The sequence below is a fragment of the Pinus tabuliformis genome, chromosome 3_2, assembly GCF_031772625.1.
Source record: "Pinus tabuliformis cultivar Carrire ecotype Pingquan chromosome 3_2, CPIR1, whole genome shotgun sequence".
In the NCBI taxonomy this organism is placed as follows: Eukaryota; Viridiplantae; Streptophyta; class Pinopsida; order Pinales; family Pinaceae; genus Pinus; species Pinus tabuliformis.
The window spans coordinates 1,189,195,549-1,189,222,526 of NC_142302.1; the positions used below are offsets into that span (position 1 = coordinate 1,189,195,549).

Below are 26,978 nucleotides of genomic sequence, written 5' to 3' on the forward strand. Positions count from 1 at the left end.
TTATATTTAAAATAATCACTTGTTTTATTATTTTCAATTATAAAGTAATTTTTAAAAGACATTGGTCCTATATTTTCTTATTATGATTAAAATTAATTTTCAAAAGACACTTGCCATATATCTTGTTATAATGTTGAGTTTGTATTTCTTAAAATAAGATTATTTTTAGATATAATTTTCCAATGTCTCATGATTTAAAAAATGGTTAGATTAATAATTAAAATATAATAAAATTTTTATAACCATGATTTTAAAATAGAATAAAATAAAAATATAATAAAATAATAGGAAGGTGTTAAAGCAAGTTATGTATTTTAATAACCATGGTGCAGAAAAGATAGAATTTTCTTATTTTTTTACATTTGAATATTATGGAAATATTGATAAAATGATAATGACCAAATAAACATTATTATGAATATAAATTTGTTAATTAAATTCGTGGTGGAGAGTGTTAGAATATTTACATAGATTATTCTCGAAGGTCAAAGAAGGACTTAAGCATTTAAAAATTATAGTTATGGAGTCTTGAAGCCATGATTGAAAGATTACATATCTAGTAACATATTTGGACATAAATGATATGATTCAGGTTAATCTCAATGATTGGGGAATTATTCCATGGTCAAAAGAACAAAAGATTTATTTATTTAAAATATTGTTTATCATAACTTTAGTGTGAACTTTAAATTTGTCCAATTACCAATTAGCAAAGAAGAGGACGTAATTTGTTGCAGTTAATTAATAATTTGTTGTGATGCAAAAGGACATGACCTTTGGCCTTTTTTATAGTTTTGTGTTAGTAAATATAGGGTCTAAGCACAATAATAAAATAATTTTGATAAGTTTATTTTATAAATTAAAAATTAAAATAAACAAATTAAAATTGAACAAACATTTAAACTTTATGAGTTGAAATGCATCTAATTTGTAATTAGTAATTTGTTGCATTTACTTAATAATTTGTTGTGATGCAAAAGTACATGACTTTTGGCCTTTTTTATAGTTTTGGGTTAGTAAATATAGCATCTAAGTACAATAATAAAATAATTTTGATAAGTTTATTTTATAAATTAAAAATTAAAATAAACAAATTAAAATTAAAAAAACATTTAAACTTTACGACTTGAAATGCATCTAATTTGTAATTAGTAATTTGTTGCATTTAATTAATGATTTGTTGTGATGCAAAAGGACATGACTTTTGGCCTCTTTTATAGTTGTGGGTTAGTAAATATAGCACCTAAGTACAATAATAAAATAATTTTGATAAGTTTATTTTATAAATTAAAAATTAAAATAAGCAAATTAAAATTAAAAAAACGTTTAAACTTTACGAGTTGAAATGTAAATTGATGTAATTTGTAATTAGTAATTTGTTGCATTTAATTAATGATTTGTTGTGATGCAAAAGGACATGACTTTTGGCCTCTTTTATAGTTTTGGGTTGGTAAATATAGCATCTAAGTACAATAATAAAATAATTTTGATAAGTTTATTTTATAAAATAAAAATTAAAATTAAAAAAACATTTAAAGTTTACGAGTTGAAATGTAAATTGATCATGATCTCCAAGAAAAAATCCATTATCTTTTGGTGTTCTATACTCTTGCTTTCTGCAATATCATAGTAATCGAATTAAAAGATATAATTTAAAATTTAAAATGATAAGCTAATACATTGTGTAATGATATATTGAATATATATAAAAAGATATATTTTTTACATAGAGAACATTGGTTTTGGAGCGTAAGCAGTGGCAGTAGAATCCAAATTCAAAATATAATGTAATTCATGTTTATCAAAATACATTTATGTCAAGTCAAAGAAATGGCACTCAAATTTTGTGCTGTAACATTTTGTCATTCTGTCAGTACAATGTCATTTTGTCAGCAATGACAATACTTCATTCCAAGTCTCCATGTTTCAAAAGTTTTAGTTGAAGGGGATGCCATGGAATTTGCAGAAATTTATGCTTCTTTATACGAGCTTAGCTGCTGAATTTTAACAAAAACATTTTTAGACTTTCCTAGAATGGCTGCGACTGTGCGTTCAGATATTACAACTTGAACTGTAGTTTTTGCGATAAGCTGACGAGCTGCTGTGACACTGCCAAAGGTGATATACAATGCCAGGGAAATTAGTACAGAAATGGAGATCAACAAAACCCCCCATGATAGCAGCAATTGAAAAAGTTTTGCAAATCTTGTGTACCTTCCAAATCTGGCAGAACTCCCTTGACAAAGAATTGGCTCCTCAAACTCAGAGAAATTGCCAATAATGTTTATATCAAGATTTGACTGAATTTTGAAACAAAGCATATAGTTAGTACTACAGGGGTTTTATTCTAAGAAATCAAAATGAAAAAGTAGTAACAGAGGAACAGTAGAGGAATTGTTGGCAAATGTTGGAAAATGTTGGAGAGAAATCAAGAACTGCATAGAAAATGGATGCACTTGAAATAAATAAAAATGTTTAAACAAAGCTGACCTTTGATGACCATGGGGCTGGTGAAGACTGCATAGTCGGGTAGCTTGATGATGAATGGGATTGATCAATAAAGGATCTTCATAGCAAGGTATCAACAATTGAGCTTCAATCACTAGCCATTTAACACATTGTTATAAGCAAGTGATTATAAGCTAAGTCGAACCAAAGTTTTGGGGTGGAAAGGTTTTGGGGTCTTATTGTGGGTTTCGCATTGCTTTGCAATGTTGACGAGATCTCTTTTGATTTGCAAAAACAAATTATTAGGAAGTGAGTATTGTATATACCTGAATCAATGGATCAGATTCGAAAGTAGACCGAGGAAGGTCTTCTCTTTGTAATATTGTAATATTGGCAGCTGTTGTGTCGCTGATATCAGAAGTCAGTGCAGCAGCCCTGCCAATTAGACAACAAAATTTCAAAATAAGATCAAGCTGCTGAAAGGTAGTTTATCATATGCAATTCTATTACTGGTTACAAAACTGTACCTGCGGTCAATCTTCAGAGTCATGCTAACTAGCTAAACATGACAATGCAGAAGGAGACATCAAAACTGTGAGGTTACAAAGCCATAATACTTGTATTGCAGTAAGAGCATAATATGAAGAAACATATTCATATTACTTTTGCATTTGTTGTAGACGTGAAGGCCAGCATGTTCTTGCATTTTGTAATTTGCATAACAAACAGTTAGTTAGAATAAAATGATAACATTGTAAATTGAAGAGAGGACATATTTGAGACAAAACTTCTTAAGGAGTTATGTGAACTAAAGCTTCTTGTGCAATTCTTATATCATGTACAATGTGTCAAAAGCTTGTTTAACATTAAAAACAGTATTTGATTGACTAAAGATGTATAAGAGTAAAACAGATCTGTAACATGACTTGTTGCAGTTTTCCAATCTTGACGAGATCTCTTTTAATTTGCAAAAACAATTTATTAGAAACTGAGTATTGTATATACCTGAACCAATTTATCAATTTCAAAAGCAAACCGAGAAAGGTCTTCTCCTGGTAATATTGTAATATTGGCAGCTGTTGTGTGCATGATTTCAGAAGTCACTGCAGCAGCGCTGCTAATTAGATAACAAAATTTCAAAATAAGATCAAGATGTTCAAAGGTACTTTATCACATGCAATCCTATTACTATTTGCAGATCTGTATGTGTCATCAAACTTCAGATTCACGCTAACTAGGTAATGCTTTTTAACGAGATCTAATACGAACATTGGCTCAAAATATTCCAGTGTTGAGGACGGCATGCACTGTGGTGGTCTTATTGGCGGAAAACTGTCCCTCCTCGAAATGTTGGAAAGTTACTCGTCTTGGGTTTTACCCTGTTTTTTCCCTTTGGGTTATTATTGTTACTTGGTTGTTTAGCTCTGCAGTCTCTGCGATTTTTCCTTTGTATTTGTTGTATTGTCTGCGGTGAAAACAAAATGCGGTTAACTGTATAGCAAACGTTTGGTTGCGGTTCTATTGTTGCTGGGTTAACTGTATGGCAAACGTTTGGTTGCGGTTTTGTTGTTCCAGGTCCGGCTTGTATGCCTCGACTGTCTGGTGTTGCTTTGTTAAGTTCGGCTACTGTATTGTTTAGATGTTTGTTCCTCTGTCGATTGGCGTTTTCCAGTGGCGTTGATGTTTGTCACAGTATTGTCTGTTTGTTTCCCTCAAGAGTCCATGGTTATTTTAGCATTATAAGTTAATGGCATTCTGGTTAAATACTGAGGGTTTCTCTTACCTGCATGGGTTTTATGGAAATTTCTGTAAATGTCGGTTTCGAGCACCATGTCATTGCCATTGTCTTAGTATAGAACAAATGGGCAAAATGGTGCAAGAAAATGCAAACAACCAAGTAGAAATTGTAGGCACGGGTTTCAGAAAAACCTTTAAGTCCCCTTGCCGAAGAACTCCAAAGGTAGTTTCTTGATAGGACCCTAAATGCGGAAGACAAGGTCTGTTTAATGAATTTGGTGGAAAAGACAAAAAAAACTTGCTGGTGTGGAAAGAAATACCAACCAACAGTTAGGGAATGTCGAAAGAGAGATCGATCAGGTGATCTGTAACAGACAAGGCAGCTTCCACGAGTGGGGATATGGAACCGCTTCATTAGGATGTGCCAAGGACAGCATAGAGGAAAGGGTTGTGTAGTGCCCGTTTTTATTGCATAGGACTTGGATATCCTGGTGAGCAAGTATGCATTCCAATAGATTTCCATGCGTCCCAGTTGAGAATTTATGTTGTTTAGGCCAAAAATACAAATAAGACTGGAACTGATATCTAATGGTTGAGTAATGCAAACATTGCACGTTCACCTGAAATAGAGAGCAGTGCCCGTTTTTATTGCATAGGACTTGGATATCCTGGTGAGCAAGTATGCATTCCAATAGATTTCCATGCGTCCCAGTTGAGAATTTATGTTGTTTAGGCCAAAAAGACAAATAAGACTGGAACTGATATCTAATGGTTTAGTAATGCAAACATTGCACGTTCACCTGAAATAGAGAGCTACGTACTATGAATCTTAGTAGTTTTATGTATAATGTTATCTACAAATTTCTAGTGGGAGACAACGACAACTGCAGAGCCAAACACTGACCTTCGGGTTAAATCTATCTCCGTAATTCATTGATTTTTTTTATAAAAAGAAGAATATTATTCAGCATTGCTGTGAAAATTTATATTATTCATTACTTGTGTGTGAAAGATAAAAATAATTGATCCAAAGAACAATACCTGCTCTGGAGCATGTTTACTAACTCGATGCATTTTCCCTTCATTGTCAATATAAGTGAGAGCTGTCCTCTTGTCAGTTGGATTGAAAGGAAGAAAATGGAGGTCTGGAATGGTTGCGTGTGTCTTTTAGGTGCATGGATGTTAAAAGGCACAACAAAAGATACAAATCAGTAAAATAAGCATAGCCCTGCTTATTGACTAAAATTTAATATGATGACATAAAAAAAATACTTGCCTCGTTAGGATCTGTAAGCATCCCAACAATTGCTGCATCAATGGCATCTTGATTCTCTGTTCTGGATGCTCTTGCAACCAGCAAGACAACAACATCCTTGTCATATCCTTTTGTGAAAACCTATTCATGAGAACAATTAGTAATTGATAGTTGTTGGAAGGAAGCTAACAGTACTGGATCATTGAATATTACCACGAACCCTAACTAGGCAATTTGGTACAACTGCAGTATCGGCAAAAATTATGTATTTATGAAATAAGAGAAAGGACAAAAAGAAGAATCAGAAGTCCAGAATAAATACCAACCTTTTGGAAGTGGGAAACTTGGTTTGTACTGTTGACAATATGTGATGGTTTACCAAAAAAGGTATGGATCCCAGTAGCAATGACAACATGTTTAGGTTCACGCTGTTTGTAAGCAGAGCCACAATAAATCCTTCATCAACCTGCGGAAGCATCAATAGATATAAATAAAGACACGAAAAATGCAATAAAATAGTAAGAAAGAAGATAATACGGTGATGACTTACAACATTCTTCTGCAAATTATTATTGTTCGAAGATGGTATTAAATAAAGACAAGAAAATAGGAAGAAATCAGATACCAGATGTCGAGAAATCTGTCCCATTGTTGTTGGTTACATGGAGAGTACACGACACAGGAACTAGGCATAATCCTCTGCTCCTAGCATCGTATTTCGCCTGATCTCCTCGCCTGTCTTGAACAAATTATAACATCCTTTAAGTAAAGTAAATGGAAAATTTCATGGAGAAAATGACTTTAAGATTCTGTTCTTCAGACTGCTTTTTAAAATGATTCCAACAGAAGATTGTAAGTCCCCTTCAAATTTTATTGCAGAAGAGCCAAAAACACTACAGCGATTACAGACACTACTTAACAGGGGATGCATACTGAAATAAAATTCAACCTCTCGTGTGTGTTATTTTTCATTATATCGAGAGGTTCATTTTCTCAGAATTTGCAGAGAGCATTTCATTGTTGATTAGCGAAACTTATTAAACATGAAAAACGTTGTAACCTCAGTAAGAAAAAGATTTGAATTACCTTCTGGCTTGAGGGAGGGAATGCCTTTGAGATAAGGTGAGCTGAATACCTGCAAAACACCGCAGAGGTTCAAAAGGATTATAGCAAAGCTTTGTAAATTTTATCGTTACAGAAGAAGAAACCCTAAATCATCAAATCTCTAAAGAAATGTAATCAGAAAAAAGAAGTAAAGAAAAGGATTGGATTAAGACCTAATCATTCTTTAAAGAATCTGCTTCAAGAAAACGTGCATCCACATGAACAATATCTCTAAGTTTGATGCTAATTATGTCACCAAGAACAAGCATTGCTGCATGTTCTTCATTCCATTGTCCATCTCTGAGAACTTGTTACGTTCAAAGTCTTAAGTCATTGACAAAAGAATTTAAAACTACAGCAGCCATGATCTTAAGAGGATTCTGAACATCCAATTCCATGCCTCCGCTCAAAAACCAGGATAGAAAACTGAAAATATTGGCGCTGCCACTGATACAAAAGATAGTGAACATACCTTGCTCTTTGGAGCGAGCCAAGTCATCAGTGCTGCAGCAACATTGCCAGCATTGTTTTCCTCTATGAAACTTATGTTTAGATGAGATTTTTATTGCTTGTACAGGTAAGAGAAACATAGGTAAAATAAAACAAAACTTTGGAGCCCAGAAGTTTCATTTGACTTAGTTTATAATGCTATTATAATGAAAAATCATGTCGGTCAACCAACGGTCAGCAATTGATCAATTGCATATAGTCCCAGGGAAGGACTAATAATACCAAATGCATTATGCCATAATTCCATTTTCAAACAACATATATTCATTTTAAAGTCCATATAGTTTGGTGCTATTTATAAAGTCTAGCTTCAAGCATGTTGCAGAATGCATTCGAAGAGACATGTATAAGGACTTTCTAGCCTTGTTTCCTGAGTCGTTACCTACAGTATGCAAGAAACAAAAACTAACATAGCATTCAGCTATAACATAGCAAGGAACAAAAATGACTAGCTGATTCAATATACAGTTTGTCATTTAACTTGAGTAGATAATAAGTGCCAGATACAAAATTATTGCTGATCTGATGTTGCATTTGCTGTATTCAATGATATAAAGCATGATGCAGAATGCGTTCCATTCGGCATAGAGAACAGAAACAGAAACAGTACAAATACAGATGCATAAAGACTTTCTAGCCTTTTTTCATCAACCGTTGCGTTACATATTCTTTGTAAATGAGTCAAAATTGCAAGTCAAATACTTGTATTATAGTAACAACATAATATGAAGAAACATATTCATATTACTTTTGCATTTGTTGTGGATGTGAAGGCTTCCATGTTCCTGCATTTTGTAATCTGTATAACAAATGGTTAGTTAGAACAAAATGATAACATTGTAAATTGAAGAGAGGACATATTTGAGAGAAAACATGTTAAGGAATATGTTCATGTACCTTCCATTTGTTAGTTGACATGTAATAGCTCACTATCTTCATTGAGTGTGAACTTGCTCTGAATTTTGAAGTCATGTAAGATGTAAACAGTGGTAGCTTTCTGTTGCAAATATGTTTCATATGACATTGATTTTAAATCAGGAAGAAAGTCATGTAATAACGGCTCCCTGATAATGCACTGGACAAAGTTATTTGTAATGGATTCTATTACAACATTTATACAATGCTTGTAGAGGAAAGGGAAATTATCATTGCATTGTGAACAAAAAATTGTTGCAATGGCTATTGCTATGGATGAATTCACTGGGGAGTTACAAATTGCACAAACAGGTTCGAAAGGAGTTGAATATGGATTTGTTGCGATCAGAGTACCTTCGACCTGTTTATAAAACATTCAAGTGTTAATTTACATTATTACATGGCAAATGCAAAGGCAGCAAAAACATTATTATTGCTATACTTACAGCATAGGTAGATGTAGTTAGTTTTCTGAGATTGTTGAGTGCATCTTTGTTAAGTTCAGTCATGAACGTTGACTTCGATGCTCTGAATATTGTTTCTGTTGTGTTTACCTTTTTTGTTAAATTTTTGAAAAGGATGAGCAGAAACTGTCCTTTTTGCAATTGTTTTTCCATTGAAAGGAAAAATTGTTCATATGTGTCAAAGAGTTGCAACTACAAAACAGAAATTGTTATGTATTGAAAAATACAAAAAGTAATATGCAAATACATTGTTCGTATGCATTGAAAAATTGCAATTGCACTAGACAAATTACAAAAACCATAGAAAAATTACAACAACTATGTATTGAAGTGATGCATGTTATCTACTGAAAATTAGGAATAAGTAACATCTGAATACATATAGTTGCATTGTCGTTTTCAGAATCTCCATCTTTGATATGAAGTATGTAATGCAATCCAACTCGTTTGGCAAGTGTAACGGCGGCAGCGATTGTGCCAATTGTGTACATTTCTTTTTTGTTTGCAAATTGCCTAATGGTTGTATTGGGAATGAAGCAATATTCTTTGCAAACTTCAGGTACAGTTTCTATGATACTTGATTCATTAAGCAATATTATTTTGTCACAGTCACCGCGATCATATACAGCTTTAGGAAATATTCTGAAATTTGTAATTGAGATGTTGTTGCCTTGCAAAATTTTGTGTTCATGTCGCTCCACCAAATGTGCAGGTATACTCAACGTTATAGTCATCATTCCTTGAGCATCTGTCAAATCAGCTCGCAATACTTGACGTGATTTGTTTGCTTTATCAAGGAATGCAGTATAGACAACCATTATGTCTCCAACAAATAGCTGCCCAATTTTACGACTATTCAGATCTTCAATTGATACTTTAATTGGCAGTATCTGTTTTTGCCTATTAAAATTGCTTAGTTAGAAATTGCTATAAACATTTGTAGAATAGTATGTTTCTCCTAGAGACTGAATAAGTAGAAATAGATTAGAGTTTTGTGTTTCATATGCATACCTTTTTGATGTATCATTTTGTACATTTGTTGAATGAAGTTTGGCTGCAATTGTTTCAGTTGGACTAACACAGGCAAACGCATGGTTCAATATGATGTGGATATTATCACGTGTATTTTGTGATAAGCAATCAATAAAGAAATTGTGATATGTAACCTGTACATGTCTTCTTGTTGCATTGTTTGGGGGGACTTACTACTAGTGCTTTCTTCACTCGTCCAAGATTTTCTAATTTATATACATTTAAATATAGATATGTAAAAAGAGAAGATATATATAGTAAAGATTAATCTGTTATATATACATTTAAATATAGATACGTAAAAAGAGAAGATATATATAGTAAACATTAATATTTTAAATAGAAAATTGCATATTTGTATAGTTGTCATACATACCTTTTCAAAGCAGGTGGTTGCTTTGCCTTTTATAATTGAGTTATGTGCTTTATTTCTTCAGTTGTTTGTTTTCCTTTTTCAGGATTTATGCTATGTTATAGAGTAGCAACATATATTTAGTTCAATTTGAAAGAGCGTATAGAAGTAAACAATTAACAAGGAACATTAAAACCATAGAACGATACATATGTAAAGATAGAATGCATATATAGTAGACATTAATATTCTAAATACAAATTGGCATATTTGTATAGTTGTCATGGACATACCCTAGTGAACATTATTATTCTAAATACAAATTAGCATATTTGTATACTTGTCATAGACATACCTTTGCAAAACAAGTGGTTGGCTTGCCGTTTCTAATTGGCTTATGCATTCTATTTCTTCAATTGTTTCTTTTCATCTTTGAAGATTTAGGCTATGTTATAGAATAGTAACATATATTTAGTGCAAATTAGTAGTAAAAAGTGAACAAGAACATTAAAACCATAGAAACATAGATATGTAAAAAATAAAAATAGAATGCATATATAGTAAACATTAATATTCTAAATACAAATTAGCATATTTCTGTAGTTCTCATAGACATACCTTTGCAAAACAAGTGGTTGGGTTGCGCTTTCTAATTGGCTTATGCATTCTATTTCTTCAATTGTTTCATTTCCTTTTGCAAGATTTATGCTATGTTATAGAATAGTAAGACATATTTAGTGCAAGTCAAAAGAACATATAAAAGTAAAAATTGAACAAGAATAGAAGATCCATAGGAAAGGAAAGGCAAAAAGAATATACTCTGTTTGTTTATTTTGCATGTTGTTGTTCTTTTTTCTTGGTCGTTCTATTCAATTGAAAAGGGTTTTACTAGCAGAATCTGCATCCATAAATAGATGAGGTCATATCTACAAATTTATGATAGGATACTTGTGTTGGTTAATTGACAAGGCTTTCTTTGGCATAACTTGCATTGATCGACACAGAACGCCATATATGTAAATGTACAATAGAATGCATAGTATGTAACAGAGGGACAGTAGAGCAATTCTTGGCAAATGTTGGAAAATGTCGCAGGGAATAATTAATAATATTAATATTAATATTAATGTAAACATAGAATAAACAAAGGACGATTCCACATTTGAATTGCAATATAATTGAATGAGAGAAAAAATATAAATGAGCCAATACAGCTTAAATATCCATATTTTTTAAAACAATCACGGAGTAACTCTAGTATAAACCTAGAGTAACTGGACCATAAACGTAGACAATGCAAAAATTAAAAGCCTAACAAATTGACAAAAGGCAATGAATAGAAAAATTGACAAAAAGCAATTAGTAGAATAACGTCGTACCTGCAATGAAGCCAAGGGTTCAAATTCCTTCTCGTGTAGACCATATTCATGCACAACACAGCCTGTACGAGTACCATGAGAAAATGTGCAAATGACAAAATTGGTTATCGTAGCTGAAGGACAAGAGATATTGTATCATGGTCAGACCAATATGTATCCAATACGAAAATTGTATATTTTATATTAGCTAGATTTTCCCAAACATGGTCAATCAATGATTTGTGCATGCTATTAGTTTTGTCAACTAGGAAATGCAGATTGTAGTTTTGCATGTAGGTTTCTAGCTGCTTTGTTTTTTGATTGCAATGTACCATATCAATATTGAAGTCCCCTAATATAACTATGATATTGTTTAGATCTGAGTGGTACAAAGCTTTTGCAATGACATTGAGGATATTGTTCAGGTTTGCACGTGGCGATGCATATATATTGAGTATTGCAATTTGTAATGTGTGAACTTTTATTTTTGCGAGCAATGCTTCTACAAAGCAGTCTTCAAAATGGGTATGTTCAAGGATAATGATATTTTTCTTTATCAATATCATTACTCCATGCTTAATGCAACTGGAGATGCAATTGAAATTTTTGAAGCATTCATTTTCCATACACAGCAACATATGTGTTTCTTGTAAGCACAAGATATCAGATTTCATTGTGTCATAGTCATTGCATATATCAGCAAGATGCGCATGAAGATTGCGAGTGTTCAATGAAAGAATAAAGATGGATCGCAATGATTGTATTGATGCAGAGTCATATTCTAATTGCCATTTTGCAGTGGTTTCCAAACGTTGCATCTCACAATTTACTTTTTGCTTGACCTTGAAATTATTATGTTTAAGAGGATTAAGCAAATATAATGATTCTATGTTTTTGACAGGTGATAGTGTTGTGTATACTAGGCCATGCACTTGTACTCCAGTAGGGTCGAATGCAACCCTATCCAAGGTTAAGCCTTGTGATCTATGTATTGTGTGTGCACATGCAAGTTGAATTGGAAATTTTTTTCGTATTTTCAATGGTGCCATATTTGATGTCATAGGTATTGCTTTTGATATTCGCAATATTGGTGTCCAATCATATGCTATCTCTGAAGTATACAAATGAGATAGTTTTCTAGATTGTCGATGACCAATATTAGGGTCATGGAACTTAATCCATAGAACATCGACGTTATCTGTATGGGTATATGCTTTAACTATTCCATATGCACCATTCACTAGCCCATCTGGTGCATCATAATTGCAAGCATACATTTCAACTAACATGTTCAACTTTATCAAAAGCTGCGGTGGCAAAACAGCCATATGTTGATGAGTTGGGAAATTGTCGTTATTCTTCTCATTTTCGTCAATTGCATTAATTAAAATTTCTTTGCCAGGCATCAGCATCAACATTTTCTTGTTATGCATTGCAACATCTTTGTTTTTGTAAAATAAATAGGGAAGTGTTGCATCATTTGGTACAGGGCGCATGCAACTTGTATTCATGTATGTTATATCGTCAGATGTTTGACAATTTGTTCGCATTCTATTTAACACTGATATGAATCTCTTATTTGTTTGTCGCATCGTCATATGCAATTGGAAGCACTTGACATTATCCTTCCAGAAATCATGTGTTATTGTTTGATTGTTGATTGTTGGTTGTTCAAAAATAAGAGAGTCTTGAATAGGTTGTGCTTGATAGAAATCACCACAAAATATCATGTCAATGTTCCCAAAGTAATTCGTCTGGACATGTTTTATGTTTCTGACTCTATTGTCAATAGAATATAAGAACCAACTTCCAATCATGGAGACCTCATCTATGAAAGCTACTTGCAATTCTTGATATAGCTTTGACAAGTTGTCCAATACTTCTTTGCTTAGTGAAAACAATTGAGACTTGTTAAAAGGCATTAGCAATGCAGAATGGATTGTTGTTCCACCTGCATTATATGTAGCTTTTCCTGTGTATGCTAATATTAGACCTTTTGGTTTCATAGGATCAGTTGTCTTTTGTGAATCATAAATTCGTATAAGCATTTGGAAAATCGCTTTTGCTGTGAGCGTTTTACCTACACCTGCTCCAGTTGTAATAAAAAGGTAAATTGGTTCCTTCAGGTTTTTTTTTTTTAATTGCAATGTCTTTTACAATTGCTTGTTTCTCTTTGTTCAAGATTCTTCTAAGTTTCTAATATTCATTGTTCTCCATTAAAAATGGATGGGCAGTAATTTGAAATCCAAGATTGATTTTTTTCTTCATTTCAGATTGTTTTGGAAATTGCAAGTCCGATTGCAAATCATATTCCTCATAATGGGAATTGTTCTCTTGGTTTTGCATATTCATTTGATTACTATTCAAAGAACTAATTTGCTCATTTGTTGCAGTTTCTAAATCACCCCATGTTGGATTGATGTTATATGTAAATTTGGCTTCATTGACTTGGATTGTTTTTTCATGTAATGTATATGCAGAGAGCCATGTAGGCAATTCTTGTTTCAACGTATCTTCACAATTTTCAAATGGCATATATAACAATAATTTCTCTCGACAAAAGTTTTCAATATCATTGTGTTTGTTATATTTGACAAATCGTATAACATTTGCTTTTTTCCTTTTAGATATGGGTCTGCCATCTTTCTTTTAATTTGATACAAATTCTGCAAGGCAGATTTTGCTAATGGAACTTGGTCGTCCAATGTAGTAGTCAACAATGGAATGGCACATAACATCTTCCGAATCATCAGGTTCTTGTTTCAAAAGAATAGGCGGTTTAAGCATAAATGTGCATTCATCGACTGGAGACGTGTTTACAAATATACATTCCCTTGAACTAGAATTCAATGGCAATGAAAGTGCTATATGCACTGCTTGTTGAGCTGACATTTGCTGTAGATTGAGTAATGTATTTCCGAGTTTACGAATCATTTGCATAGCGTCAATTTCATGTTTCTGATGCTCTTTGCGTACTCTTCTAAATGCATTTGTCATAGACTTGTCAATTTTGGTCATATATGAACTACAATATGACGCTGTAGCATATGCATTTAGCACAAACTGTGCATCTGTATTTGCATTCCATAAACTAGGCATAGCCTTTGCAAAACTGTTATTCCAAATGTGAGAAGGTTTTCGTCTTAGGAAAATTGTTGGTTGCTTTATTGTATGTTGTAATAGTTCTATGTACTCATTTTCTAGTAGCCCTATTTCTAGGAGGAAACTGTCATGTGTTATTGAATCATTGTAGTTTGTTTCCTCCAAGAATGCAAAGAATGATATTGATTTCTCTATGATTTTTTTATTTTCTGCATTGGTTGGTTCAATGATCATTGTTGATTTCATTGGTGGCATGGGGAAGTTGTATCTGCAATTTGAATTTTTTCGCTTCTTACAACTTCTTGTATGGTGATGTTTATGCAATTTAGCAACATCTGGCTCCAAATGATCTGTATTACAACTGATGTAATTGTCAAGAAACTTCTCAATTTCTGAATTGCTTTCTTTTCCATATATTCGAGCATTCTCTATCCATAACAGTCCATGTTCATGTTCAGTTCCTTTATTTTGGAATTCTGTTACGAAATAGTAATCAAATACTTTGCCAAAGAATGTAGTATCTTGAGATATCAGTTGCTTTATAGCATTAATTCTATGTCTATAGTATTGGCTACATGTGACTGGATACTTTCTTATAAGGTGGTCAATGTCATCATCCTCTAATATGTCAATAGCATTTTTATTTTCTTTATTTCTAAACAATGTGATGAGTGTATCTACTAATGGTTTCCATCGATGTTCTGCACTTGTGAATGTCACAAAGAAAGTTGGAGGCCCTAGTTGTCGTATCATTGCAAATATGTTTTTCCTAATTTGTTCCAAATGGTCAGAAGATATGCGAATGTTTTTGAAATCTATGTATCCAATGTCAGACTTCAATAACTTTTCCAAATTTGCTTGATACTTGACATCTTTTGCCAATATTTTCCTGCCTTTTAGTTGTCCTTTTCTTATTCGCACCCATATGCAAGAAAGCACTTTATCAATTATTATTCGCATTGTCTTGAAAAACAAATTTGTTGTATGATATTGGAAGTCACCACTTTCTTGTAACAATTCCCATTGCACAATTTTTTGGTAACTAAACCTATTTGTGATGTCATGATCACGTGCATTGCCATAAAATAATGTTGGAAAGTTCATTTCTTCTGCATATTTGTCCTTGAAAATGCCTAATGGTCGTTGTCCTTCAGCAGGTGCCAATTCAATAATCCTGTCTTGCAAATCGTAGATGCGTTGTGATTCTATTAATCCATGTACCAATGTTTCAGTAGCTGTCTCATTATTTGCATCACTATCTGTATCACTTTCATTGTCACTGTTTGAATTTTCTACAATGTATTCATTATTCTCTTGTAAAACATGGGTCCAATTCTCATTTATACAAATGTTGCTATCTTTATAAAGACTTCTAGAACATAGTTCGTTCAATGCTTTCATGACAATAATTGGACGTACTTTACCTGTTTGGTATGCATTTTTGTATTGCAATCGTCTTTTCAATGCAACTGCAATTGTCATTGTATCATTTAGATATTGTGGCAATGCTCTTTGCACAATGTCCATATGAACTGGTACATTGATAATTGATCCTATTAAGCCAATTTGTGATCGTCTATGTCCCCATTGTCTGATTTGTGCAAATACAATTCTCAATGACACAAGTCTTTCTTCTAGGTCTAAAAGTATATTTAAAGTTGGCAATGAAATGTTACGTCTTATTTGTTCAGGTGTTGCAAATTGTGGTAGCTTTCCATTCTTGAGCGCTTTCTTGCAAGAAACACATATGTTTTCATTGCTAAAGGTCCTATTGTTCAATGTCAAATTCATATGCTTTTCTTGCAAATCTGTACTGAAGAATCTAGTATTTTTTGCAAAATGCAATTTGTTGCAAATTGCACATGTATTCCTAGGCGTGTCCTCGACTTTTTCCATATAAATTTGTATTGCATTTTTCTTTCTTGTAATTCTTGACTTTTTATTAGAAAATCGTTTTTTGCATTTGTCATTGCATTTGCGTTTTGTACATATGAATTCCTTTAGCTTGTGATAATTCAGCCTACAATCCTTAGTTGGTTGCATTTGATCTAAATGGCATGCTATCTCAAGTGCAATATTATTGCTAAAATGTACTTGAGATATGCATTGCTCTTTTTCTACTATATGCTTATGACGCAATTGATTAGAAACGTCATTTGCTTCGATGTCCAGTTCTTGAGAATTGTGAACATATTCTTGTATCATGCTTTTTGTACGTATGAATTGCTTTAGCTTGTGATAATTCAGCCTACAATCCTTAGTTGGTTGCATTTGATCTAAATGACATGCTATCTCAAATGAAATATTATTGCTCAAATGTACTTGAGATATGCATTTCTCTTTTTCTACTATATGCTTATGATGCAATTGACTAGAAACGTCATTTGCTTCGATGTCCAGTTCTTGAGAATTGTGAACATATTGTTGTATCATTGCGTGGTAGTGAATATGTGATGTAGTTGTCATCAATGACAAGATGTTAACAATATCATTGCATCTCGAATAAGCGGAACTATAATTGAAAAAGTTATTAGCAACAGAGGACCATACTTGGATATTGACTTTGAATATGACAGATATCCATTGTAGACAAAATGGTCCGCCTTCCACTTGTCCTTTTTCATATGGCATTGCCATATTTATCAAATACTGTTGCCAGTTGCTATTCATTGTATAGTGTAGCGCGTCAACTACTAGGTATTTCTCTAAACAATGCAATGCCTCTTGATTCTTATGCATAAGTGCATTGCAAAAAGATTGCACAATGTAAAGTCGCAAAGACTCTGCATTGAATTCTATTGCTACTAAATAGCAAATTGCATTAAAGAGACTGTCACCACAATTAGATGTCACTTGCTTTGCAATTGTTAGTCCATTTAAAAGCATATTATTTGCAATTTGCATCCAATGGCTTTCAATATCTTTGCAAATAGGTGATAGGTAGATATTAGACTGGTTGGAAATGAAAATTGGAAACTTTTGGTAAACCAATGGTTCATAATGACCACTGACAGGATTTGCATCATGAAAGAGAATGCAATATGGAATTGCATTTTCATGTTGATTAAAGAGCAAATATCTCGTTTTTCTTGTCAATGACCAAACTGTAATTGATATATCTAGCCATTTAGCTAACCAACGTATACAAAAGGTATCACCCCATAAACCTCTGTCAGACTCCTTTATATTTGTAGATGCAGAATAACGCATTTTATGAAGATATGTACCAATATCATTAACACCATGTAACTCATATAGGAAATAAGGTGCTAGTTCATACTGATATGACTATATTGCTTCAACGTCATTGTTCTTTAAGCAAAAAAGAAAGTGGTCTATTAACCCATTTCACAATTCATTTGAAGTATAACGAAAATGTAGAAGCATTTCGAATGAGTCAAATAGACAATCTCCTACAGTATATGAAAATGCATTTAGTCTAAAAAGACCATTTCTTTTTAATACAATATCAATGTTCTCAGGCAAAATGCATTGCAATTTGAATTTGTAATTGTCAACATCTATTATTTCTTCCATCATTTGCAATTGCTTACCAGAGTTGCCTTTTGCAATTGTCTTGTACAGCTTTGCAAAAAATATTGATGAAGTTAGCAAAAACTGAACATGATTGTTTTCAACAAAATGTATCTATATTAAAAAAATAGGCTCTTGCATTATGTTGCTAAACAAATATCAAATTTCTACCAAGAAGCCATATTTATAAATAACAAAGAAGTTGGAAATGGAAACAATGCAAAGACATAATGAAAAACAGGAGCATAATTTTAAGAATATTTGTGCAAGTTAACAAAAGCAAGGAATGGAAAGACAAAATGAAGTTAACAAAAGGAAGCAATGGGAAGACAAAATGAAAAAATGCAGCATAAGTTTAAGAATATTTCTGAAAGTTAACATCATTGTCAATTGCATTTGTGAAATAAAATAACTGTGAGGCTATTTCAAGGTAAAAAGTTTCCTGCTATTCGATATCAGAGTATGGTTATAGTATATGGATCTAAACAGAATTCAAGGGTCAAGGAACCCAAACAAGCCATTGAGAAGCAGATACGAGTAGTGCATAAGCGTAGTTCCATAAGGCTTGTCAAGAAGATCCATTATTATGTGATGCTGGAGGTATGATTCATATAAATAATGAACATGTAATATGTTCAAAGGACAGCTTTGGCAAACACAGCAACAGTCTGCTTGAGCAAATTGTCCAAAGACTGTTTCTAATTGTGGCACGTGAAAAAAGATGCCCAAAAATTACAGATCTTTGATGATTCACAAATTGTGGTGAATTGGATGAATGGAACAAATTCATTGGATAATTATAAATTTCACCGTATATTTGAGCAGATTCAACTTGCTTGAACAGAGTATTTAACACATTATCTTTTAACATGTCTACAAAGACAGGAACATGGAAACTGATGGACTGTCAAAAGCTAGATTACACTTGGTAGCACAACCTTGGATCATTCAAAAGAAAGTGGAAGGGCAGCTCATGGAATGTCTTGACACACTTTTGATATAATCATGGGACTGTTTAAGTGTGAATATCTATATCTATATTTTTTTATGGCACTGTTTATGAACATATCTAGGACCTAATTTTTTATGACACAAAACTAGTTTCAAACCTGCAATATATGTCAGAATGACCATGATAGGGCTGTCATATTCACATTTCTGAAAACTGTTTATGAAGCAAGCTATCTTCTCAACCATACTTTTATCAGTTCCTATGCTTAAGGATATCTCTATATCTATATTTTTTTATGGGACTGTTTATGGACATATCTAGGAGCTAATTTCTTATGACAAAACTGGCTTCAAAGCTCTGATATATGTTAGAATGACTATGATAGGGCTGTCATATTGACATTTTTGAAAACTGTTTATGAAGCAAGATATGTTGCCAGCAATACTTTTATCACTTCCTATGCTTAAGGATATCTGTGAAATGCAAAAACATATATAGTAAGTGTAATTTTGTTTTCATAATAAAATTATTTTTTCTCTCTGAGGAGAATAAGGTAGTTGAACATGATATCAGAATCAATTTGGTTATAACTAGCTAACATGAGATTTTAATCTAACGTTTAAATATACAAAATGTCTTGATACATCACTATACGGAGCTAGTTGGATGCTAAGAAATTGACAAAAGGTAATTAGTAGAAAAATTGACAAAAAGAAATTAGCAGAATAACGCCGTACCTGCAACGAAGCCAAGGGTTCGAATTGCTTCTCGTCTAGACCATATTCATGCACAACACAGCCTGTACGAGTACATGAGAAAATATGCAAATGACGAAATTGGTTAATGAAGTCTCCAGAACTGCCTGGAAAAATACTTGCAGGTCTTTATTCCTCTCTCGATACCATAATACATTCCATTAATAAAAAGGCAATATGCAGCACATACATAAATACTTGCAGGTCTTTATTTATTTCTCCAAACCACAATACATTCCATTAAAAACCCAATATGCGCCACAAACAGTACAAACAGTTCAAAAACCGTAGTTTATTTAGATCTTCATGTGCAAAAACATTTCAAACTACAAAAGACTGGCGCTCAATCTGTACCAAGAGTCACAGCTTCACCCAGGTCATCTCGGCCCAAATGACAACGAAGTCACATGCTGGTCGAAACTGACATTTACAGAAGTTTCCATAAAACCCATGCAGCTAAGAGAAACCCTCAGTATCACGGAAAAAGCTTATAATTTTCGCAAAGGAAACATTTCATCCAATATATAAACAACAACAAACGAAGAACATCTAGCACCAGTATAGCAAACCTTCAATTCAACAGTTCTTAACAAAGCAAATGAACTTAACAGTAACTAAATGAACTTAACAGAGTTCTTAACAAAGCAACCTTCCGCTCTAGGAATAATGTTAGAGTCGGATATTCATACATCCATAACAGAATTACAAACTTAAAATAACATTACACACCAAAGTAAGCATACGCATAAATTATACAAGCGAAAAACCTTGAATACACGCCTAAGGAACAACAGTCTGCTCAAGCCTCACAACTCGTGAAACCAGACCCTCGAATTTAACACAGTAACACATTCCACTAATAACAATACATTCCATCAATAAAAAAAAAGGAAATATGCGGCACATAAATACATAAATACTTGTAGGTCTTTATTTCTTTCTCCAAACCACAATACATTCCATTAAAAACCCAATATGTGGCACAAACAGTTCAAAAACCCCAATTTATTTAGATCTTCATGTGCAAAAATAGTTCAAAGTACAAAAGACTGTTGCTCAATCTATACCAAGAATCACATCTTCACCCAGGTCGTCTCGGCCCAAATGATAAGGAAGTCAGATCGTGGTCCAAACCGACATTTACGCAAATTTCCATAAAACCCATGCAAGTAACAAAAACCCTTAGTATCGAGGAAAAGCTTATAATTTTCGCAAAGGAAGCATTTGATCCAATACATAAACAATAGCAAACTAAGCTAATTCAATTGGTAAGCTCTCATTTTTTGTCCTTCTCAGAAACCATGCCAACCTTCTTCCTATCTCCGCCATGTTAAACAGAATGCCATTAACTTATAATGCTCAAATAACCATGGAATCTTGATGGAAACGAAGAGACAATACTCTGACAAACATCAACGCCACTGGAAAATGCCAAAGGACAGAGGAACAAACATCTAAACAATACAGTAGCCGAAGTTACCAAACCGATAGCAGACAGTCGACGCATACAAGCCGGACCTGGAACAACAGAACCGGAACCAAATGTTTGCTGTACAGTTAACCGAGTAGCCAGGAACCGCATTGTGTTTTCACCGCAGACAATACAACAAGTACAAAGGAAAAATCGCAGACACTGCAGAGCTAAACAACCAAGTAACAATAATAACCCAAAGCGCGCGAACAGGGTAAAACCCAAGCCAAGTAACTTTCCAGGATCTTGAGGAGGGACAGTTGTCCGCCCATAAGACCACCACAGTACATGCCAACGTTCTTCCTATGTCCGCCCTGTTAACCAAAATGCCATTAACTTATAATGCTCAAATAACCCTAGACTCTTGAGGGAAACGAAGAGACAATACTGTGACAAACATCAACGCCACTGGAAAACACGAAAGGACAGAGGAACAAACATATAAACAATACAGTAGCTGAACTTACCAAAGCGACAACAAACAGTCAAGGCATACAAGCCGGACCTGGAACAACAGAACCGCAACCAAACGTTTGCTATACAGTTAACCGAGCAGGCAGGAACCGGATTGTGTTTTCACCGCAGACAATACAACAAATACGATGCGAAGCCCGCAATAAGACCCCAAAACCTTTCCATCCCCAAAACCTTAGTTCGACTTAGGTTACATTGTCAATATATCGAAAAATTATCGATCGCATATAGTCCCCGGCAGGGACCACGCAGTAACTGGACTATAAACCTAAAGTAACTGGACCATAAACCTACACAATGCAAAAATTAAAAGCCTAACAAATTGACAAAAAGAAATTAATAGAAAATTTGACAAAAACCAATTAGCAGAACAACACCGTACCTGCAACGAAGCCGAGAGTTCGAATTCCTTCTTGTCTAGATCATATTCATGCAGAACCCAGCACCAGAACCTTGAATTTAACAGAGGAGTACCTAATTCTTTCTCCAAACCACAATACATTCCATTAAAAACCCAATATGCCGCACAAATAGTTCAAACAGTTCAAAAACCCCAATTTGTTTACATCTTCATGTGCAAAAACCCTTCAAACTACAAAATACTGTCGCCCAATCTATACCAAGAACCACAGCTTCACCCAGCTCGTCTCGGCCCAAATGACAGGGAAGTCACATGGTGGTCGAAACCGACATTTACGGAAATCTCCATAAAACCCATGTAGGTAAGAGAAATTCCATTAACTTATAATGCTCAAATAACCATGGACTCTTGAGGAAAACGAACAGACAATACTGTGACAAACATCAATGCCACTGGAAAAAGCCAAACGACAGAGGAACAAACATCTAAACAATACAGTAGCCGAACTTACCAAAGCGACACCAGACAGTCGAGGCATACAACCCGGACCTGGAACAACAGAACCGCAACCAAACGTTTGCTATACAGTTAACCGAGCAGGCAGCAACCGCATTGTGTTTTCACCGTAGACAATACAACAAATACAAAGGAAAAATCGTAGAGACTGCAGAGCTAAATAACCAAGTAACAATAATAACCCAAAAGGCGGGGACAGGGTAAAACCCAAGCTGACTAGCTTTCCAGGATCTCGAGCAGGCAGACCACCACAGTACATGTCGTCCGCTTGGAAGTCGTGGGACCACGTGCCGCTCAATCTGTACCAAGAATCACAGCTTCACCCATGGCGTCTCGGCCCAAATGACAACGAAGTCACATGGTGGTCGAAACCAACATTCACGGAAATTTCCATAAAACCCATGCAGCTAACAGAAACCCTGAATACTGTGACAAACATAAACGCTACTGGAAAACGCCAAACGACAGAGGAACAAACATCTAAACAATACAATAGCCGAACTTACCAAAGCGACACCAGACGTTTGAGGCACACAAGCCAGACCTGGAACAACAAAACTGTAACCAAACGTTTGCTATACAGTTAACCGCATTCTGTTTTCACCGCAGACAGTACAACAAACACAAAGCAAAAATCGCACAGACTGCAGAGCTAAACGACCAAGTAACAATAACAACCCAAACGCCGCGAACAGGGTAAAACCCAAGCCGAGTAACTTTGCAGGACATTTACGGAAATTTCCATAAAACCCATGCAGCTAACAAAAACCCTCAATACTGTGACAAACATCAATGCCACTGGAAAACGCCAAACGACAGAGGAACAAACATCTAAACAATACAGTAGCCGAACTTACCGAAGCGACACCAGACACTCGAGCGATACAAGCTGGACCTGGAACAACAGAACCGCAACCAAACGTTTGCTACACAGTTAAACGCATTCTGTTTTCACCGCGGAGAATAAAACAGACAGAAATGAAAAATCGCAGAGACTGCACAGCTAAACAATAAACAACCAAGTAACAATAACAACCCAAACGCCGCGAACAGGGTAAAACCCAAGGCGACAGTACATGCCGTCCGCGTACCTGCGACAGGTGTCCGCCCATAAGACCACCACAGCGCATGCCGTCCGCGTGGGAGCTGCACGACCACGTGGCCTCCACCTCGAACCACGCGAAGCCAGGAATAAGACCCCAAAACCTTTCCTCGCCCAAAACCTTAGTTCGACTTAGGAAATTGCCTTAATATTTCGGAAAATCGGCTAGGTCAACGCGCGGTCAGCGATCTATCGATCGCATATAGTCCCCAGCAGGGACTAATAAGACATAAATAACATCTATCAACTATATATCTAATCAACTATTTAATTAAACTAATAAAATCCAAAAAGAACGCACATAAATAGAACTACATTAATTTCAAATAAAAAAACTAAATATATATAAATAAATAAATAAAATACATAAAAATACTATACACCAATAAATTTATGCGATCAAAATTCTACCACACATAAAACCATAGCCATGTAAAACTCAAGTTATTTCAGTACAAGGTTGAATTCCTTTTAGGTTTCAAAATGAAGTCACTTTGCTCCAAGACCAACGTCCTCATTCGCTTTCTATCATATTGCCTGCACTTTCTCTCTATCAAGTTTTGTGTCGATAGAATGCCAAACGGGAAAAATGAAAATAATACCTCAGGGATGCTTGACATTTATGTGGACATTGCCTATAAAATGGTAGTTTGTTAACCATTATTTTTTATTTTTAAATCCTTTGATTTTATTTTATATCCAATATCACATATTGTTATTATATTTATTCGATGCAAAAATTTCAACTAAATTGTTCTCTATAAAATGAAATTTGATAATATCACATATTGTTATTATATTTATTCGATGCAAAAATTTCAACTAAATTGTTCTCTATAAAATGAAATTTGATAATGGTTTGAATTTATTATTTTTTCCCTTAAAATTATATATATAAGATTTTCTTCAGATTATTTAAGAGAATGTGGATAGAATTTAAAATAAAAACAATATCATTATATTAGCATTGTTGGAGGCTAGGTCAATTTATATTTCTTAAGTTTCTATTCTCAACCATTTTATTATAAAAATTAAATAGATTTATTTGGAATTAAAATCTATAAAGTTGATTTTTCTTTTTAATATAAAACTGACTTTGTTATTAATCTCTCTTTTGATCATTATTAATGTAACATTGACGAATACAAATTATACTGTTTAATGTTTAGTTTTGAAAAATATTTAATTGGACCATAACTTGAAGGTCTTATTTCAAACTTTGTATGGTAAGATGCCATGTATATGATAAGGATAATATTAAAAATATTATTACTTCCAAATTTAAGGACAAGTTGTCACAAGATAAGGAGTTAGAGGGGAAAAGGAAGCTAAGATCCTATAAGGAGGGAATCAACCACAATATTGATAAAGATAATTATCATTTTGTGGTGACTAATTATAAGAAGAGAATGAATATTATGAAGTAATTTTCATGAACTTTAAAGTGAAACAAAGAGCTAGGTGATTCTTAACACCTTTTCACCAAAGATTTTTCCACCTTTGTCATACTAAGAGGGTTGAACATAAAAATTAGTTTTTGTGCCAATTTCTTACTCACTTTCATTCTAATTTTAAAAATCTTTGCCACACTACAAACCTTTTTGACTTATTATAGAATAAAATATCAAAGAATCTCAATCAATCTCTTACTTTCCTAAGACTAGATAGGCCATATTAGTCTTATTGTACGTTAAAACTTCACCATCATCATTTTTTTTCTCTATTTTTTTTAATGCCGTTGCAATATTTATGTCATGATATTTAGATATTTGTGCAAAGATTTTTCATTGTTAAGATTCATAGGAAAACCATAAAAAATTAAAATCTTTCATAGGAAAACCAACCAAAATATAGATCCTTGAAAATAGCTCATATTCATGTAAATAGACATATTTACTACCAATTATTGTGATGCAGGAGCATTTAGACCTAGTCAGCAATGTGATGATATGATCACATGTTGTCGCTAAAAAAAGGTTGAAAGACAAGAGATTAATTAATTTTATGAATTTAAATGTATGAGAGTGTTTTATTTGTTATCAAAATCTGAGTAGAAAAGGGTATAAGTGGCTGATTGATCCTCCTTGCATGGAGATCAGGCCAAGCAGTGAGATTATCTGGTTTGAAATAGCATATGAGGGATTTGAAAGTTTAAATTAGCATTTGTTCTAGGAAGGTAGGAGTTAAGAGATTCTTTAGGGAAGAATAAGAGGTTTCTGGATCTGAACTAAATGGGTTCATGAATCTACATTTTTTATAAATTGTAATCTTTTGGAATGAGTGAAAGGTTAGGTATAGATGGAAAGATAGGATGGATGACCGAGGGGAGAATTGAAACAATCGAGTGCGACTGTTTCTTCTGTAAATAGTTATCAATGTGAATACAATGTGGATTGTGTATCTCTTTGTGTAATTCAATATTGAGTGTGTTAGAGTAGACAGAGCGTGTTACACAGAGGTTAGATAGTGTAGAGAGAGCTAAGCAGAAGAGAGAACAGATCAGAGCAAGAGATCTTCTGTGCATTATGTAAAGACTGTTATGAATAAAAGGAGTTTTTGTACAAAGCTTTCCTTGCATGGTCTTTTGTTATATGATTGGTTCCATAGATCGTAGGCTAAAATCCTCTTTAATTACAGTGAACAATTAAGAGCCTTGATATGTTTTGAGAAACTAGAGTATATAGTTTAGAGACCGACTAACTTGGTATAAGCACTAAGTCTTGGAGAAACTTGTTAAATTTGTGAAGAAACCCAGAATAAATCAGGACCATCCATTGGCTAGCAGATCCAATGGTGACCAGCAACTATGCGGATAATAGGAGTGTATGGATGTCTTGATCGTGGTTGAAGCCCAATACTAAATCCTCGTTGTCGATCTCATTTCAAATGCTTATGTCACGGTCAACTACAGGGGCTAAGTTGTTTGGTAATCCATGTGCTAGTTGAAGACCCACAGCCATAGATTTAATGACCTCGTATATCCAATGGATATCGGGTCATAAAGTGATCGGATGTTAATCTCAGAATGAACCCGAACATTTATAGCTAAAGGATTTATAATCCTTACCAGCTCCGTAAGGCTGGGTAAACGTCTTGCAAGATTCCCATTGGATATAGTTACTAACTGTTAGATCAAGTGTGCTTTGATCAACGGTGGAGGATCATCGAGTAGGTTGGTTGATCGGGTGAATTATCAACCGTCAGATTGAAGGTTAAGATCAATGGTGGAGATTGAAGCCAATAAGGTTGGGTTGGGCGGACCCGATAAGAATTGAACTGGGATTTATTTTATTTGGGCTCCCACTGTATGCATTCGGAGTGGGTCCGACGTTGTTGGAGGGTTTTGAGTTATTCCGTTGTTTCGTGATTGGTCGGGTTTTTTATAAAATCCACCTATGCAAAGGATTCTGGTGCAAGTGTGGCCATAACCCATAGGTCCAGATGGGGTCTTTGACATGATGTTAGTTTTCTTACATCAATTTTTGTATTAGGGCTAGACCAATGCTCTGTGGAGTTTGGTTGAAGCATTGAATTTT

The 26,978-nt window shown here is 33.9% G+C and overlaps 1 pseudogene; it reads right to left on the reverse strand.

The window, feature by feature from the left end:
- Window positions 1-20,972: 20,972 nt before the first annotated feature.
- LOC149184975 (uncharacterized) overlaps window positions 20,973-26,978 on the reverse strand; it is a 68,534-nt pseudogene continuing 62,528 nt past the window's right edge.